Source organism: Phocoena phocoena, chromosome 14, assembly GCF_963924675.1.
Source record: "Phocoena phocoena chromosome 14, mPhoPho1.1, whole genome shotgun sequence".
Classification (NCBI taxonomy): domain Eukaryota; kingdom Metazoa; phylum Chordata; class Mammalia; order Artiodactyla; family Phocoenidae; genus Phocoena; species Phocoena phocoena.
Genome location: NC_089232.1, coordinates 32,731,847 through 32,740,676, shown reverse-complemented (window position 1 = coordinate 32,740,676; position 8,830 = coordinate 32,731,847).

The following is an 8,830-nucleotide window of genomic DNA, read 5'->3' as shown; positions in this document are numbered from 1 at the left end:
GGATGAGCTATTAATCCTGTCACAGGTAACTGGCATGTCTCTAAGGCATACATAGGTGGTGACAGTGGCCAAGGGGAGGCATCGGTCAAAAGATTAATGGCAGGGCACCCGGTGCGACACCCGCAGAGTTTAGGTTTGCATATTAAGCATGAAGTCAGTTGACAGCTCGCGATTTTGGAGACAAGGGGAAACCAAGGGTGTTATGGCTCCACTGGGAATGACTTCGGATAGTGGAGCGTGATCACCTGCTTCAGCACCACCTGGTGGATAGTACCAGGGCCGGTGAGCACACCTGGGGAATGGAGAAACGGGTTAGTGAGGACGAATGGGTAGGGATGCGTCTATTTGGTGGTTTTTGTTTACTCAAGGTAGTACTACTTTTCTTTAGAAATAGCATCGTCTCGAAGGTGTGATTTGTCTCTTGGAAATGGTTTTCTCATCTGTAAAATGGAGGGAGGGAAGCAGATGCTATCTTTTTTGGTAGGGTTGTTGTGAGAATCAAATGAGAGAATGCACATTGCGGTGCCTGACTCTAATATTTGCAATTATTATTAGGTGGAAATGCAAATGGTCGATAAGCATATGTAAGGATGCTCACCATCGCTAGCGGAAGAGCCAGAGGAAAGCAAATTGAATCAGTAATATCAAACTATTTGGCCTATCAGCTTGGCAAAATTTTAAAAGACTTAAAATTCAATGTTGGTAAAGATGTAGGGAAATCCGCCCTCTTAGAAGTAATCCGATGAATTTATTAAATTAAACCATATATATGTGTATATATCTATATCTGTCTATCTATATATCTTGAGTCAGAAATCCTGCTTCAAAAAAACCTGCCCTTCAAAAGAAATAAAGGCATCATTACATTGTATATAATTGGATATATGTAATGGTAATATGGGTGTTTATTGTAGCATTGATTGTGAAAATCAAAACCAAGCATAAACTGAATGCTAACCAATGAATAAATGGCTGGAACAGTTCTCATACACCCATACTATAGGATTTATGCCACTGTTAAAAAGAAGTTGTATGTTCTATTGGCAAACATGTATATTTAAAACTATTAATGATAAAATTGGGGCAGCTACATAGTGGCAAACTGTGGAAGCCTGAGGGCAGGCATTTGTGCCTGTGTCATTCATTGCTGGATCCCTAGAATACACAGAGTAGTGCCTGGCACATAGTAGGTGCTCTGTAAATATTTGTTGAATTGAATTTCTGTCCTTGGTTTTTTTTTTGTTTTTTTTTTCCTGCGGTACGCGGGCCCCTCACTGTTGTGGCCTCTGCCGTTGCGGAACACAGGCTCCGGACGCGCAGGCTCAGCGGCCATGGCTCACGGGCCCAGCCGCTCCGCGGCATGTGGGATCTTCCCGGACCGGGGCACGAACCCGTGTCCCCTGCATCGGCAGGCGGACTCTCAACCACTGCGCCACCAGGGAAGCCCCATTTGACCATTTTAAAGTGTGCAGTTCTGTGGCATTAAGCACATTCACTTTGTGCAACCATCACCAACATCCAGAGTGGATGAAGCAATATATAGCAGAGGGAAAGGGTCAACTGGACCTCAGGAATAACTGGAACTAGAATTTTTAGAACCAAATGTTTGGAGAGAGAGAATCATCTCCCAAAATAAGGGGTGCTCTTTCCCAAAGAAGGCCCAGGGAAGGTGCTGGGCAGGAAAAAGAAAAAAAATACAAAAACAAAAATAAATGATGGAGGGGTATTTGAGCTGAGAGGGTCTAAGTCTGGTGCCCGAACTCTGAGCCTAGTGCCCGGTAACCCTGTCATCATGGATAGCCCTTGTCAAGTTAGTCAGATTCAGCTCCCTTGACGCTGCCTAACTTTGTAGAAAATACGACGATGGAGTTCAAAGACCAAATGGGAATTTTTGATGAGCTCTTGAAGTTTATTCTGCATTTAGAGTTCTCTGATTAATTAAGAAACAAATTGAATAAGGGAAGTTAGAACAACTGGGTGTTCCCCACTTCCCACCCCTCGTCTCTCTTCTCCTCCTGCACACATGTGCCCACACGCTCAGGTGACTGAAACCCCTTCACACTGGAACAGAATGCACAGTCCCAGTCACTTTCTAAATGTATAGGACGTGTTTGTGGACATAAAGAAGTTCCAGTGCCCTGAAACCACAGAATACAATGCGATGATTTCCTGCTAATGGCTGGCCTGGCTCCAAGCTTCTGTTAGGATCATGTGATTGACTTGGCAGAGTGATCATTATTTTCTTGCTTTTCCTGCCTTATGTTTTTCAAAATGTCATCTTGAACAATCACAGGACCTTTAATACTGACAAGTAAGAAGCAATAAACAGTGGGATAGATTGTGCATTGTCACTTAAAGCACCATATACTGTCTGCAAAGATACTGAAAAGAGTGATTGAGGAGGCCTGGAGAGTTACACAGCAGGTTAAGAAGCAGTGAATTAACTTCTTTTTCTTGAGAGGGAAAGATGCTTTAAACCACAAAATTCAGAAAATCTGACCAGTGTTTTATGGAAAATAATGTGCAGGAAAAAATTCCCCCTCTTCTTTTACTAGTTCCATATGTGACGCACAGACATTCCAAAGGCTGGAGTTAAGTCTGGGTTTCAGGGAGTGTCTTAGTACAGCAGGGTTCGTAGGCTGGGCACCCAGACAAGGGGTTGGGTTTTGAGTCAGAGCAGAGGAGTCTTGAGAGCAGCAATATGTGAAGGGTTAGTGTTAGGAGCCCAACAGATCTTGGTCTAACATAGGTGCTGTATTAATAGGCATGCATAAAAAATTACCCCCAAACTTAGCAGCTAAAAACAATACATACTGATTATTTTACAATTTCTGTGGGGTTAGGATTCTAGGATGATTTTATTGCAGTCTCCTCTCCCATAAGGTTGCATGCAAGCTGTTAGCTGAGGCTGCAGTCATCTGAAGGCTCGACTGGAAGAGGAAAATCTGCTTCCAAGCTCACTCACATGGGTGTTGTCAGGAGGCCCCAGTTCCTCTCTGATGTTGGCTGGAGGCTTCAGTTCCTTGCCATATGGGCCTCACCACACAACATGGCAGAGATCTGAGAGAGAGAGAGCATGCATCCGAGACAGGAATTTATAGTCTTTATAACTTCATCTTAGAAATGACGTTTAACATCACTTCTCCCGCATGCTATTGTGATATGGGAAGGGACTACACATGGCCCATGAACTAAGAATGATTTTACATTTTCAAATGGTTGGAAAAAAAATTAAAAGAATAATTATATTTAATGACATGTGAGAAGGACATGATTCAAATTTTAGTGTCCATAAATACACTTTCCTGGAACACAGCTATACTCACTTGTTTAGGTATTGTCTACGGCTGCTCTCACTCTGAAATAGCAGAGTTGAGTAATTGCAACCAAGACTGTATGGCCTGCAAATTCGAAAAGATTTACCATCTGGCTCTTTGCAGAAAAAGTTTGCCAATCCCTGATTTAAAAAAACATTTGAAATAATGTCCTTGTTACTCATATTGGCAAAAGAATATGAAGAACTTTAAAAATTGATAGTAGAGTATATCTTAGGGATTAATATTTGTGTAATGACATAGGAATAGTATATTAACTTTACAGGCACTCTGATATTTCTATGTTCATTCAGATATCCAATTCAGATATTTAATGGACAATGTGCTATACTTCAATAGATAATGGGAGGCATTATGAAACACTTCTGGTGTTTGATGAGAACAAATTCTGCTTATTTGTTGTATCTAACGTCTATTTAATCTTTGTTTTTTAAAAAATAATCTTTAAATTGTCATCTATTTTGTATGAGTTGTTAACTTTTTATATATATGTATTACAGAAAAATCAGAGTATAATATCAAAATCAGAATATAATGAAAGCAAAACAAAGAAAAAATGTCTACAGTTTCACTTACCCTGTGGAATATAATCACTGTATATTTTAGTGTATATATTTATATATTAGAGAGACAGGACAGAAATTTCCTAGAGCCTTTAGTTTGATACAGTACATTTTGCATATCCAAAAATATAATATAGTATGCAGTGTTTCCCAAATGTAGTTTGACTGCCAAAACTCTTTCCTCAAAATTAATATTAATATCACCGACTGCACTAGTGTTCTATAAATGAGTGTTCCCATAAGTATTGAGAAATACTGTGTTGGATACACATCTGGGGATGTTCTCTTTTTTAAGTGTCATTTGTTGAGGGTCTAGAATAGACTCACATCATCTACTAGTAAGTTTTAAAATAAATAGAATCAACCTCTATTTTGCTTTAATTATGTGTAATGTACTTAGGGGGACTGTGGCCTCCCGTCCAGTGTGGACTCCCTCTTCTCTCCTCTGGGTCACCCAGCTATCTTTGGTGGGATGAGAGGCAGGAAGGGCATGGAGGCAGCAGAAAACCACAGTCCTAAGCAACTGATGCCCAATCAGGAAATCCACCAGAATGAGAGTCAGCCCAGGGTTTCTTTCTCGCAGCAGTGGCGATAGGTGTGGGGCAACATAAATTCATGAACATTTGGCTGTGACCACACAAAGGAGGAAAAACAGGTGGCCCAGTGGTTTGAAACACTCCTTTTTATCCACTTTGCTTTGACTGTGACAGAACCACCGCACATCCATTTGCACGGGCTCTCGGGCCCTGCCTGATTCCCTGCAGTCTTAGTGGGGTTGCCAAATGCAGTGCTCCGTGCTGGCCGACAGGCAGGGAAAAAAAGCAGTTTGGAGATGTGTCCTAGGGAGATTGTGATTTTCACTGCTGCGGGCTGAGGGCCACCAAGGTTCCCGTGCTTTCTGAGGCCTGAGCATTCTACTTGAACTATGGGAACTTACTAGTGTCCTCCTAATAAATACTTTTTATTATTTAAATAACTGAAGGGTAGCAGGATTTGCCACCCCCAGATACGGCACTTTGGCATAGTGATTAACTTGAGCCGAAGGCATCTGAGAAGAACTGATACAAGAAAAGCTCTCTGCTCTCCCCATTTGCCTAAAAGTAGGACATAAGTTTACAAAGATGTACCCCACTCCTCTCTCTATCAGGAAGGTCAGAAGTTAACCACCAAGACTATTCTAGACCCTTATCAACCCAGAGAAGGCACCAGAAGAATCTACATAACGAACCTAGCTGAAATTAGCTCTTATCCACTATTGACTTTCCCATATGTTTGCCTTCCCATAATCTGCTGCCTGCCCCTAGAAACCCAAAGTCTTTTTCTTTAATCTTGTCACTTCACTAGAAAATTATTGTTCTTTGCTAAGATGCTATATAAGCTCTCTGTGTATTCCCAGGTACAAATATGATATGCCTGTCAATAAGCCTCTGTTTGTTTTTCCCCTGCTAACCTATCTTTGTCTGTCTAATTTGCAGGATCCCAGTCAATGAACCTAAGATGAGTAGAAGAAAACGAAAATTTCCTCCCCTGCATAGGTCAGAGTCAGTTTTTCTTACTGGCAACCAAATAATAATAATGAAGTTGGGATGGGTGTGGGGATGGTAATACCAGGGAATGTACACTAATGTTTCAAAAGTAACAGTTGCTATTTTTCTTCATTTTTTGTGTCTATATTTCCCACAATGAATAATGTATTAATGTATTGCTTTTATGATACAATATGAAAGTATAATCATAAAAGCAATAATGTATTGCTTTTATGATACAATATGAAAAGATAATCAAACTACTTTTACAATTGGGATCAGAGACAGAGATGGGGCCGGGCAGCTGGGATGGACTGGTTACCACAAGTGATTTTAATTTAGATCTGACCTTTTCGGGAGTTAAGGAGAAAAGTTGAGACAGGAAACACAAGGGTTATTTAGTCTGATAAAAAGAAGGACACATATTTTTCTAAGAAGACAAGGTTTTTCCTGGCACTGAACTTGAGGATGGATTTTGTATGTGTGGGTTCTTGTTTAAGGTACACTGAGTAATCCAATAGATATCTTAAGATGTGTTTTTGCAAAAGACAGAATGTTCTTAAGATGATTTTTTTATATTAGCATGCTGTAAAAACTATGAGACATCTTAATATGGTGGAAACATTTCTGCCAGAGACCAAAATAATAAGATCGAAGTAAGTTTCATTCTCCAGATATTACCCAATACAAGTAATAGGCCCTGGCTCCCACTCTCACCTACCTCAGAGCCAAATTCAGAATTTCATTGCTTCTTCCAAAGTAGATCCAAATTCACATTATTATAAAAAATGGACATATTTTTGGTTGGTTTGTGATTCACATCCCTCACCAAACAGCAAGAACTTAATCAAACTCATCCAGTAGAGTTTGTTCCTCTTTCCAGTTACTCCATTTTGTCCTTTCTCTTCCCCAGATTACTACAAATACTCTCTGTGTTCCAGGTTTAGCTTTTGTCCTCAGTTGGAGACAATCCAGCTCTTGTCTGTCTTGTTCAATAAGACAAAAGCCTAGTTTGGTTAGTGGAATAATTTCCATTTATTGTTCTCAAGCAAGACCCTTAATGCCTTACCAACCTACCAAGAAATGAGATCTGAAAGTCTTCTGCTTTTGACATGATGGTGGACCAGATATCTCCTCTTACAAAAAAACCAGAACTTACAAAAAGCACAATTTTTATTATATTGCTTGTATCACAGCAAACAGAGAACTTTCCAAAGGAAAAAACAAAACCTCAGTGACTCTCGTGCCTCTGAGAAGACAGAGTTGAACAGGAGGGAAATGAAATCACAATATCAGCCCTGCAATCCAGAAACTAAGCTGTTAGGTCAGTGGCAAGATGGAGGAGGGAGAGGAAGGGAGGGATGAGCCCAGGACTCCTGATGCTCCAAATATGGGTTAAAAGTGGTTGCAGGTTCACAGCAATTCCAAGCTCCTGGAAGACGTGAATAAAAATCATATCTGGAGGAAGCATCCTCAACTTGGGCCACAGATTTTAAACAGATGAATATCAACCCAATGTCAGCTTACAGTCAAAGATCACCAAAGCCATCTAGATAAAAGAAAACAATGAGATTCCATACAAACAATAAACAACAAATTTAGACTACCAAGAACTCCAGATATTAGAATATCAGACAACAACTATAAAATAGCTATGGATGAAATGTCTAAAGAAATAAAAGATGGAATCACGATGATGTGGTAGGTCAAAAGAGACTATAAAATAGACTCAGGTGGCTATGAAAAAGAAGTTTAAAGTCAATGAGACAATCCCTTTCCAAAAAAATTTGGGGATAGAATCAAATATTCACCAGCAGTAGAATGGATAGGTTTTGGACAATAAAATACCATACTTCAATAAAAACTAGAGCTATATGCAATAATATAAATGCATCTCTCAATGCCAAACAAAAGAAACAAGATCCTCAAGAAATACAAATAATAGGATTCCATATAGTTCTAAAACAAGCAAAATTAAGCTACAGTAATCAAAACCGTATGGTACTGGCATAAAGACAGACATATAGACGATGGAATAGAATAGAGAGCCCAGAAATAAACTCTTGCATATATGCTCAAATGATTTTCAGTGGGGCAAAGTATAGTCTTTTCAACAAACGGTGTTGGGAAAACTGAATATCCTCATGCAATAGAATGAAGTTGAACTCTTGACTAACGCCATAAAAAATTAACTAAAAATGAATCAAAGCCTTAAATGTAAGACCTAAAACTGTAGAACTCTTAGAAAAAAACATAGGGCAAAATCTCTGTGACATTAGATTTGGCAATGATTTCTTGAATATAACGCCAACAGCTCAGGAAATAAAAGTAAAAATAGATGAATTTGACTGCATCAAAATTAAAAACTTCTCTGTGTCAAAGGACACAATCAACAAAGTGAAAAGGCAACCCGTAGAATTGGAGTAAATATTTGTAAATCATATACCTGATAAAGGTTAATATTTCAGAATATATAAAGAATTTCTACAACTCAACAACAAAAACTCAAATAACCATTTAAAAATGGGCAAATGACGTGAATAGACATTTCTTTAAAGAAGATATAAAAATGGCCAATAAGGTGCAGCCACTGTGGAAAACAGTAGGCAAGTTCCACAGAAAACTGAAAATAGAACTACCATATGATCCAGCGATCCCACTCTTGGGCATAAACACGGACAAAACTATAGTGGTTAGAGATACACTTCTGTGTGTGCATTTACATGTGCATATAAATTACAAAGGAAAACACAGTTATTATCAAACAGTCGAGATAATGGTCATCTCCAGGAAGAGGGAGAAGTTTATGCTATGGAAGGGCATATGTGGTTTCTAGGCTGCTGAGAATATCCTATTTCTTGACTTGGGTGATGGTTACACACACATTCACTTTGTAATTTTTCTTTAAACTGTTCCTATGTTTTATTCATATATATAAAAGTTTTAATGTTTTTCTTTAAAACTTGTGTATACATATATACATATATATGTGTATATATACCCAGTAGTGAATAAAACATAGAAACAGTTTAAAGAAAAATTACAAAGTGAATGTGTGTGTATATATGTATATGCATGTGTATATGTATATGCATGTACCTATGTATATGCATATGTATGTATACATATCTATGTATACGTATGAGTTTATTTCTTTTTCCTTCTGTAACAAATTCCAACGAAGTTAGTGGCTTAAAACAACATAAATTTGTCTTACAGTTTGGAGCTCAAAATGTTTCTTCTGATGGCTCTGGGCGATCCCTTTCCCTGCCTTTTCTAGCTTCTAGAGGCCACTTGTACTCTTGGCTCGTGGCTCCATCATCTATCTTCCAAACCAGCAGCGTAGAGTCTTCCAATGTCTCTCTCTGCTTCTGTCATCACATCACCTTTTCCTGATTCTGACCCT